An 8,160-nucleotide genomic window follows, 5' to 3' on the forward strand; every position below is an offset into this window, starting at 1 on the left:
CTCCTCCTAGGCCCCAGCAGTCACTGTTCTATTTTCTGCGTCTGAATTTGACGACTCTGGATACCTCCTACATGTGGAATCATATAATATTTGTCCTTTTGTGTCTGGCTTACTTCATTCAGCATAATGTCTTCAGGGTCCATCCATGTTGGAGCAGATGTCAGAATTTCCTTCTTTTTTGAGGCTGGATAATATTCTATTTGCATGGAAATGCCGCATTTTGTTGAGTCATTCATCCATTGATTAACAGTTGGGCGGCTTCCACCTTTTGGCTCTGGTGAATTATGCTGCTATGAACATGGGTGAGCAAACAGAAAGGCGATTTTTGGAAGGGAGGGAAGGGAGTTCTGGGTTAGGGGCCAAGCCAAGGAAAAGAGCACTGAGATCCCTCAACTTGGGGGAAGGTGATAAGGAGAAGCCACACTGACACCATCCTGTCTCTACCTGCCTTTGCACCTTACTGGGAATGGGCTGTAACCAAGGCTAAAACTAAAATGAGTACTATCGGGGAGAAGCACATGCATAGGAACAAAAGCAAACATGATATGAGACTTATTCCATGCCAGGCAATATCCTAACTGCCTTACACATATTAACTCTCTTAACCCTCCCAATGGCCTTCTGCACAAATACTGTCAATGGCCGTGTTTTACAGGAGAGGAAAACGGCACAAAGAGATGAAGTCGACTGCTCATGTCACCAGCAGCAATAAGCAGAGCCAGGATTCGAACTCAGAACTTCAAGTCTATGTTTAAATCCAGCCCCGGAGGGTGGAGGAGGGGAAATATTCTCATGCCCTGATCCATCACAACGTCTTCCACCAGCAGAGAGAATGAGGAATTAAAAGTAAAGATTCAGGAAGAATTGGTCTTCCTGAGAGATGTCAGGCCCACTGTGGCTGAAGTCTTGTGGAGTTTAAGAAGCTGTGGACCCAAAAGGGGCTGGAGGGGGTGACTGGTGCCGAGAGGAGAAAGGGTGTAATTCTGAAGCCAGGAGGAGTCCCAGATGGGGAGCCCTCTTGGCAGCCTAGGTTTCTGCGGGTCCACTTGCTTTGGGAACCACAAAGCCAAAATGTAAAGGAATCTATTTTCTAAGGAAAACACATACTTATACATTCTGAGTAATTTCCCGTGGAACAAGGAAAAAATAAACACAACACCCCAAATGGTTTTTCGCTTACAAATGGGTTCAAGTAAAGAGAAGTGGGAGAATAAAATATAGGGTCAGGGGAAAACTCTCTACTGATTCCAAACCTCAGAAACAGCCTGGAGGCTTGAGAGGGTGGGAGGGACAGGGAGGGCTGGGGACCGAGGTGCCCAGAGTCAGGGGCTTCCTGTCTCCTCTTCTAAGAGCTCCTTGCCCACCCTCAGAGGACCAGAGGAGGAGAAACTGTGGACGCACAGCCGTAAGTCCAGACCAGGCTCTACAGCCAAGGGATTGTGTAAATCAGCCACCAGCGGTGGTACAGGTAGGTAAAGATGAGAGCAGTGGTCCCATTGTCATCAGCTGGGTAGTCAGGGAAGAGCAGGTGGATGAGGGGCCAGGGCCCAAAAAAGGACAATTAAGTAGAAAGCTGTAGACCACAGGCATCATTCAAAGGAACTCATCAAAGAGAAAATGATAAATGACAGTGTAATCGTGAACAAATCACGTCACTTTCCTGGGCCCCACTGAGTCTCCCCTATAAACAATGGTGTGTACACTATTTGATTTCTACCACTGATAATTCCAAATTAGATGAGGGGATAAGTAGGGGGACAGAGTTACAGAATGGGGGATGGGACTGGAGGATGAGTACTGGGGCCTGAGGATGGGCACTCGAGAGCCAAGAGAATTTGGAACAGCTAAGAGTCAATTTGCACTGCAAATCAGACCCAGGGAGAACATCCTGACTGGCAGGGGTCCCAGGTTATTGAAAGTTTGGCAGCACCAACATTCAGAGCAGCTGGCCTGGATTTGCTCTAGCAAAAGATTCACACCATGTGGGGACTGCCAGGTCTCCAGGGCCCCAAGGGCCCCACTCTGCCCAAGGCAGCCTGAAGAGGTTGAGATCCCCTGGCCAGCAGTGACCTACCTGTTCTAACTACACTGCACTTCACTGGTGAAAAGCCCTCTGGCCTCCAGGGCCTCATTTGGCCCTCACAACAGCCTGGTAAAGAAGGATGAATCCTCATTCCCATTTTACAGATAAGGAAACTGAGGCTCAGAGAAGACCAGTCTTGGCAAGCCACACGCCTAGCAGAGCCAGGAATGAGCTCATGTCCTGCCTCATTCGAGGAGGAGGCACCACACGGGGCATGGAGGGGTGTCATTTTTCCCCAGTGTGTGCCTGGTTGCGGGGACAGAATGTCAAAGGCAGGAACCCCATCTTGTCCTCTGCACAGGCCCTAATTCTCTTCCCCCAGGCCCACGGAAAGGTGCTGGAGGCAAGGAGGCCCAAGGGGAAGAACACTAGACCCAGCAGACCTGTGTCCAAAGCTGCCTGCCCTTGGGCAAGTCAGTTTCCTCATTTGCAAAAGTAGTGGTTGCACTAGACTAGTAGTTTCCAATATTTCAGCATCAGATCTTTGCTTTTCCCCAAGTGAATCTCACTAGACCCCTTGCTAAAAGGCCACTCCAGATGAATCAGAGTAGAAACCTGGCAGGGTTAGATGCTCACCAAATTTCCATCCAGCCCCTGAGGCCCCTCCATAGGACTAAAGTCAATGCGGAACCCAACTTGCAAACCATCCGATTTCCCAGTCGCCTTCAGGGCCTTCATCCCTCTCCACAGAGCCACTTAAGGACACAACTTCTCAAAGCCCGATGTGGCCCTCCACTCTCTTCTCCTACATGCTCAGCCACCACTGAAATGCTGTCAACTTCCAAATCATAATTCCAAGTCACAACAAATGCCTACCCAACACCTACCCTTGGTTGTCTGTATTAGTTGTCTACTGCTGTATAACAATTTACAACCAAATTTAGCAGCAAACACTTAACATCTCACACAATTTCTGAGGATTGGTAATCTAGGAGCAGCTTAAGTTACTGCTCAAGTTCTCTCATGGGTGGCAGTCATGGGTTCTGTCTCAAGTTCTCTCATGGGTGGCAGTCAAGATGTTAGCTGGGGCTGTATCATCTGAAGGCTTGACTGAGGCTGGAGGATCTGCTTCCAAGATGGCTCACCCTACTCACATACTGGCAAGTTGGTGCTGGCTATTAGCAGGAGGCCTCAGGTCCTTGCAACATGGCCCTCTCACAACATGGCAGCTGATTTCCCCTACAGTGAGTGCTCCAAGGGAGAGCAACCAAGATAGAATTAACAGTGCCTCTTATTACCTGTCTTGAAAACCAGACGTGATCACTATCACCATAATTCTTTTATTAGAAGCAAGTTACTGAATATAGCCCACAATGAAGGGGAGAGGAATCAAGCTCCACCTCTTGAATGGAGAAGCATCAAAGAATATGTGGACTTATTTTAAAACCACTACACTGTCCAAGGGCAGACTTATAAACTCCTCCCCCAAACCCAGTCTCTTTCAGCTGGTGCCTATTAAACAGTACCCACTCAAGGTAGCCAGGAGCCTGGGCCATCTCTTCTCTCATGATCACATCCCTCATGTCTAATCAAACACCAAGTCCTCTCGTTCTCATCTCCTAACATCCTAACCACAAGGTAGCAAAGATGATGGTTAAGAGTATGGGCTTCCTGGCCAGGTGCAGTGACTCACACCTGTAATCTCAGTACTTTGGGAGGTCAAGGCAGGAGGATTGCTTGAGACCAGGAGTTCAAGACCAGCCCGAGAAACATAATGAGACCCCATTTCTACTAAAAGAAATTTATAAATAAATTTTAAAAGGAGTATGGGCTCCCAGACTGAACCCTGGCTCAACCAATTACTAAACTTCCACTTGCCTGTTTCATCATCTTTAAATGAGGAGAATAGTATCTACCATATTGTGAGGATTAAATACTCCATGTAAAACCCACAGGACAATGCCTGGCACATAGTGAATACTAAATAAATACTTGCTGTCGTATTTCTCAAATTTGCATCTCTGTCCATCTGCACAGGTCTAAGCAATTGTGATCCTTCACCCAGATGATTTACACGGCCTCCTATTTGGTCTCCTTAAATCCACTCTGTTCTCAAATATATTCTCCACAGAGCATCCAAAGGGAGCTTTGCAAAGTGCATATTCAATCATGTTAAACATCCACCCTCCACCACCATTGCTTAAAAACCCTCAAAGGTTTCCCAATGCTTCTTAGGATGAAGACGAAGCCTTCCTCTCACTCTGCACAATCTGGTCCCTTGCCCAAGTATCCAGTCACCTCCTGATAAGTCTCCCTGCTCTTCAGATTTTCATCAAACCCACCATGCTTCTATCTGCCACAGGGCCTTAGCCCATGCTCCCCCAGAGGAAAACTCATGTCTTCCCTCACACCACCTTACTTCACCTAGAAAAAGTCTAATCACCTTTCCTATCTCAACACAGGTGTTATTGTCCAAAGAAACCCTCCCTGACTTCAAAATCTCCTTAGAACACACATCCCAGTCTGTGATTTTTTGATTAACCCCCTCTCTCCCACTGTACACGAAGCTCCACGTGAGCAGAGACCACACCTGCCATTGCTCACCATTCTTTGCTCAGCTCCTAGCCCATGTGTGGCACAAGGTCAGTTTCCAGGAAGTGTTTGTGGAATGAATAATTAAATGCTCTCGCTCTCTCAGATATTGCAGGGAGAGTTCCAAGTGTCAGGGACTGGCCAACGGAAAAGGACACACCCTCCAAGCTGGCCTCCTCCCACCTCACCCACCCTGGAGATGCTGAATCATCAAGTCACTCCTAGCTGGACCATGTCTCGCATAAACAAATATCAGACCCCTCCAGAAGTGCCATGAAGTGGGGCTTCCTGCCTCACTCTGGGGCTGCCAGAGTTCTCCACACCACTGAGAAAGTGATTGATGGCTTTATCCATGGCTTCCTCGGATGCTGGGGAAAGGCTCCGATTTGCCTGGCTTCTGGAGGCTGCAGTTCCTGAGTACAAACCCCTGGCCTTCTCCCCAGCTGCCCTCCCTGAAATCGGGGTCAGGAAACACATTCCCTCTCCATTAATTTATTTATTCACTGACTTCAGCCACCTTTCAGGGACTCTTTTTCTCCAAATATCTACCTGGGCCCCTGGGCGGCAGTGTGGGGTGGCAGAGAGCACATCCCATCTAAGTCTTGACCAGCTGTGCCATCAACATGCTTGTGGCTTTGGAAATTCACTTTCTTTTCCTAGTATACCATGACACCTGCCTGCTTCCTCCTGCAAGTGTTCAATACTCCGTGTCTGCAATTACCTCCAAGTCACCTCTTTCTTTCATCTCTATCCCCAGCCACTCCCTGATGCTGGTGGCACTCTCTGCCACACAGAAAGGACTATTCATCCCTGGAAAGATTGTGCACTGGTTCTGCGCTGAGCACAGAAATCCAAGTCTGTCCCACAGAGAAAAGAGAGCCTGCTTCTCACATCACACAAAGGCCTCTGTTTTGCCCGTGACCTCCACAGTCACCCTCCTCGGCCTTTCTTGTCCACTCAGCTAACTTCTTTATTTTGTGTCTGTCCATGCCATGCCTGCTGCTGATGTGCCCAGTGTGAGAATCCTGTCTGCTTCCCAATGTCTGAGGCTCTCCTGTTCCAACCATAGAGTCACAGGACTCCCAGACCCCCATCTGCAGCTCACCAGGTCACAAATCCCAGCGTGAATCCTTACAGGAAGCCAAAGAAAGGAGTTTCATCCCCCACCTTGGGACGCAGCTCCCTTTGGCCTTGCAGCCCTGAGGCCCCGAGGCCTATGTGCATGGTCACTGGCCTCCTCCTGTCTTGGGCCCATCCTGAGGTCCTGTCTTGGTTACCTGCTTTGAGAACCAACTCCAAATGCCCAGCCCCCTTGTCTTGCTGTTGTTCCTGATTTGCTCAGAGGCCCTGCTGCTGGGGTACAGACATCCCTGGGCACCCTAAACTCCTGAAGCTCACCTTCTCCAGAGCCCCAGAAGGTAGGCTAAGCCCACCTGGTGTGACACCTGACTCCATACCCTGTTCCTCTATCCACTCACCTTAGCCATGGACCTCCTATCCCTTGTCTTCTGGTCTGGATCACCCCCAGCACAGTCTACCTTGCCTGCCTCTCCCCCAGTTAAAAGTCTCCCTCAGTTTGCTCCCTGCAGTGGGATGACCCTAAATCTTCCCCAAACTACTCCTTGTCAAGCATTTCTAGGGCCCCAGAGTAGATCTGAAAGAGACTTTTAGCTCTTGCCCTAAGACACAATGTTCCTTTTCTTATATCCCTGTGTTCAAATTATGTCTCATCCAACAAACTGTTTTTTAAAAATCTGATCCGTGCTGGCTTCTATTTTATGCACTGGGGTCGAAGCAATGAAAAAAACAGAGAGGAACCTCTGCCCTCAGGCGTTTGCACTTCAGTGAAAGCCCACCAGACATGGAGTCAAACTCCAAAACCAGAACTTCCTCTGCCTGTCCTGAGGCCTCTCCACTTACCAAGTGGAGTCAACCTTTCTGGTATTGTCATCTTGAATCTCGAAGCATCGAGCTCCATTAGTGTCTCCCTCCAAGCTCCACTCCTGTTCCAGCTGTTGCTCCCCATGGTTTCCCCTTCAGGGGAGGAACAGTTGTGCCCCCTTTGGCGCCTCCAATATCTCCATTGCTTTTCCTTCCCCCTCCCTGTTGCCTCCTCCTCTTCCTGGGTCAGATTTACTAGTCAGCCCTTTTACCCCTGAGGAACGTCCTCTGTCCCCTCTCCAGTAACCCACCCCTCTTTTGTTCTGTCTCATCAGCAAGGCGAGCCTGCACTGCTCTCCATGCAGATTTTCTCCTCCCCAGAGGCTGCCACTGGAGTCCACAATGACAGGGGAGCCGAACATTTCCCAGTCAGTCGCCAGCCCTCAGCAGAGCTTGGCCTGGGGCCCATGCAAGCATCTCAGGAGAGGAAAATCAACTTTCCTGGACCCAGCCCTGGCTTTCCAGTGAGATCCCACAGCCTCCGCAGGCTGCTGGCATCCACTCTGGAAAGGACATATGGGTGGTAAACAGACTGTGTGTGCCCTGCAGCCTCCACAGGGCAAAGGCCTGGCCCTTGCCATAGGAGCAGATCTGACGCATGCATAGTGGTTCTGGTGCATAACCACCCAGAACATGGTGCAGAGGAGCCTGGGCCTTCGGGACCTCTGAGTCACAGAGCAGCCAAAGAACTCCCAAGGGCTCTGAAGGTGAGACAGGGACGGGGAGCTGCAGTGCCATGGTACCACTGCCTCTTCCCTCCCATACAAGGAGCTCTTCTGTATGGCCTGGCACCTCAGGTTCCTATGGCCCTGGCATAGACAATAAGAAATAGCCTGCCTCGCTTCTTTTGCCCCCAGTAAGCACTCAAAATGAGAGTCGTCCATTCTCCTAGGCCAAGCAACTAGGCAGATACCAGCTCACAGGTGAGTGGAGGCTCGTACCAGCCTGCCCTGCCTGCCAGCTTCACCAGAGTCTGGGCACTCTTAGGCCCCTCCATTATGCCGGGGGTCCTCCAGACCTAATTTTGGACTATCACTAGCACCCAGCCACCCTCTCCAGCGGGCTGAGACCCCATGTGAGTGGGGACAGGCTGTGATGACAAGGGAGTGGCACTCCCAGTCAGGCAGAGAGCACCCTGCAAGTAAGCACATTTGGTCAAGACAAGGAAGGGCTGCTACAGAAATCTAAGTGGATATCTGACACTGGGGCAGTGGAACTCCACCCCTTTGGAAGATGGACTGTAGGATGATTGAATCCTCCCTCACCAGGTGTCTTCTTCCCGGATTAGAAGAGTTTTAAAGTCAACAACAGAGGCTAGTTCTGGAGCAAACCAGCCCTAAGCTACAGTGACCCCAAAACAGAAGCTACGAAGGCAGGAGCTCATACCTGTAATCCCAGCAATTTGGGAGGTCGAGGTAGGAGGATCATTAGAGGCCAGGAGTTTGAGGCTGCAGTGAGCTATGATCATGCCATTGCACTCCAGCCTGGGCAACAGGACAAGACTCTGTCAAGAAGAAAGAAGAAATAAGGAAGAAGGAGGAGAAGGAGGAGGAAGAGGAGGAGGAGGAGGAGGAGGAGGAAGAGGAGGAGGAGGAGGAGGAAGA

This window comes from Theropithecus gelada, chromosome 12, assembly GCF_003255815.1.
Source record: "Theropithecus gelada isolate Dixy chromosome 12, Tgel_1.0, whole genome shotgun sequence".
In the NCBI taxonomy this organism is placed as follows: Eukaryota; Metazoa; Chordata; class Mammalia; order Primates; family Cercopithecidae; genus Theropithecus; species Theropithecus gelada.